General features: G+C 39.5%; 1 protein-coding gene across 11 annotated transcripts in view; it reads right to left on the bottom strand.

The window, feature by feature from the left end:
* Positions 1-3,342, bottom strand: part of STAU2 (staufen double-stranded RNA binding protein 2) — a 332,823-nt gene that overhangs the window by 99,088 nt on the left and 230,393 nt on the right. The gene's annotated exons all lie outside the window — the stretch shown is intronic.

Genomic DNA, 3,342 nt, shown 5'->3' with positions numbered 1-3,342 from the left:
CTGAAATGTAATAGTTTTAAATCAGATGTATTAGAAGTATAAAATACATACCAGATTTCAAGTATGAAAGAATAGTATCTCAATAATCTTAAAAGTTGATTATATGTTGAGATGATATTTTAGATATATTGGGTTAAATAAAACATATCATTACAATTACTTTAAACTGTTTCTTTTGACTTTTTAAAATGTGGCTACTAGAAGATTTAAAATTACATATGTGACACTTGATCCCTTTTGTAGTAGTCCTTGTGGTTGATTCCTCAACAACTACTTCACCCCAAGCATTTAAACCAGAAGTGGTTACTTCGCCTGCCAGCAACTGGTGTAGAAATGGGCACACGACCAACCCAACCGAGGCTTATAAATTGAGGGAAAGATAGCTGGAGGGGTTCCTGGTACAGATGTCTTTGCCCAGGACACAAGAAGATCAGCTCTCTCCTTCTGGATGTGGTTATACTGCACACAACACAGAGAACTCCTGTGGTCATCTTTCTGAGTCAGAGGATGAAGTGGAGGATGGCAGAGCTAAGAAATAGGAATAACCTGAGAACTTGCTGACATCATTGAGCTGCTTTATCAACAAACCCTGGAGCTCACCCTTCCTTTGCACTTCCTGTTATGTGAGATAATGAGGTTCGTTATTATTTAAGCCAGTATGAGTCAGGTTTTCTGTTACTTGTAGCCAAAAGCATCCTGGCTGATACACTCCATTAGACCATAATTACCTCAAGGGCAAGGGAGTACAGATACTATCACTTAAGACCATCTCGTACTGCAAAAGTTCTGTACATAGTCTACAATCAATATATTATTGTCGTGATAATACATGTTGGGGTAATATGTGGGAAGGCTTTCTCTTTCTTAGTTCTAAAATACCATTAGGCCTAAGACATTACAGCCTAATTACTCAGGCGAGGAGACTTTTAATTAATCAGAGAATAAACTACAAGCAGAACTTAATCAAAAATAGAATATCCATTAGATTTGTAAATTGTTACACTTCATAAATGTCCTTTCATCAAGAGGCCTGACTAGAATCCTAGTCAAAGCATACACATTCGAAACAATTCAGCTTAATTTTACTAATCTGTACATAAACCCTTAAAGGTGATTTAGCAAATATACAACTGCTAGAGTTTATACCTCATTATTCTGAGAATTAAGCAAAACAATGTATGGAGAGCCTAGCACAATATCTAGCATATGGTTCTTGCTTATTTTCCCTTGTAGAATTGGATTTTTATTCCTACAAATGGTTCCAAACTTACAATGATTCAACTTATGATTTTTTGACTTTAAAATGGTGATGCACATTCAGAAGGAACTGTATTTCCAATTTTGAACTTTTCCTGGGCTAGTAATATGCACACTGTACTCTCTTGAGATTCTGGGTGGCAGCAGCAAACTGCGGCTTCCAGTCAGCCCCTTGATAATGGCGAAAAACAGCTAATGAGGTAGGCTAGGCTAAACTATGATGTTCAGTAGGTTAGGTGCACTAAATGCATTTTCTACTTATAATATTTTCAATTTAGATGGGTTGAAGAGCATTTGTAATGTATGAAATATGCAGTCCTTTACTCTATGTGGTAATCTTGCTTTTATTGACTAGAAGTCAGATTACAGTAAATACTAATATACATATGTTAAAGTTCATTGACTAGTTAATGGTCAGTTAGGTGGTTGATTTACTAATTCATTCTTTCATTTATATAAAGCAAGTAAGTTCAAGATCTAACCTCAACGCAATAAGGTAGGCAGCAATAAAACTATCAACTAGAAATTAGAAGCTACAGTGTTTTTACTAAGCTACATCTACTTACCCAATCTTTGTGAGATTTGGTGATATTGACAATGCAATCAGAATGAAGATGAATAAAAAGAAAACAACGACAGGGAAGGAAGTTTATGACTTTGGGGCTGTAACTAGAAGGTGACTAATGTAATTATAGGAGACAGGAAAAGATAGTAACATCCAAAAGTGATGAGGAAACATGTAGAAAGGGTGCCATGACAGAGTCAAGAATAATATTTGGTGAGTTACATCAAGCTAGGAGACTACAAAACCCTCCTGAACTATTACTAAGAATGTTGCTTTTAATAACATACACTAACCAATACAACCAACCTCCAAATAGGATATACTGAAAAATATTAAGCAAAACCCTCACCAGCTCAATCTTTTTTTTTTTTTTTTTTTTTTTTTGAGACAGAGTCTCGCTCTGTCCCCCGGCTGGAGTGCAGTGGCGCGATCTCGGCTCACTGCAAGCTCCGCCTCCCGGGTTCCTGCCATTCTCCTGCCTCAGCCTCCCAAGTAGCTGGGATTTTTTGTATTTTTTGTAGAGACGGGGTTTCACCGTGCTCTCGATCTCCTGACCTTGTGATCCGCCCGCCTCGGCCTCCCAAAGTACCAGCTCGATCTTAAAAAATAAATGACAAGTTCGAAATTTCATAAGACAATTGGCTCAGCAAGGACTAAGACTGTAAATCAGTGACCTTTGTATGCGCTAGTGTCTAAAGGAGTATTCCTACATACAGCTGTTCAGTTAGCTCATGTTTGCTGAGAAATCTGTATCTGAAAATTTAAGCTATGTTTTTATTCTGGACAATTAAACTAATTTGAGTGTGAATTTCTAATATCATATTTGTTGTGAATAAGGTAAACAAATGTCAAAACATTCTCTTCAAGACACCACGGGGACCTCCAGGCAAACCCAGCCTGAACGACTGCCCACTGTCTGGATGAGAATTCAGGGTTCCAGGACAGGAAACTCTACAGACGTCTTCCCTAAAGTCAGACAGGAGTGGGCTTAGACCACTTTTTGAAGACTGATAATTACTTTTTAAGAAGTCTGGGCTGGGTGTGGTGGCTCACGCCTGTAATCCCAGCACTTTGCGGAGCCGAGGTGGGTGGATCATGAGGTCAGGAGTCCGAGACCAGCCTGCCCAACATGGCGAAACCCCTTCTCTACTAAAAATACAAAAATTTGCCGGGTGTGGTGGCATGCGCCTGTAATCCCAGCTACTCAGCAGGCTGAGGCAGGAGAATCACTTGAACCCAGGAAGCGGAGGTTGCAGTGAGCCAAGACCACGTCACTGCACTCCAGCCTGGGCGACAAAGCGACACTTAATCTCAAAAAAAAAAAAGTCTGAAGCAGGCCTTAACTAATCACTGGCATTTGGAGAAGCTCTAAACCAGGCTATGGGTTAAATTTAGTGCATTCCAAGGTGGAGCCAACACACCAAGAGAGCACAGCAGAGGCAAAAGGATGGCATCCTTCACATTTCCTCGGACTCAAGACTGCATGAGTAGGTGATAAAGCAATGAATCTGGCTGGTTTC

Source organism: Macaca thibetana, chromosome 8 (genome assembly GCF_024542745.1).
Source record: "Macaca thibetana thibetana isolate TM-01 chromosome 8, ASM2454274v1, whole genome shotgun sequence".
Taxonomy (NCBI): domain Eukaryota; kingdom Metazoa; phylum Chordata; class Mammalia; order Primates; family Cercopithecidae; genus Macaca; species Macaca thibetana.
This window is presented reverse-complemented; position numbering and strand designations above follow the sequence as displayed.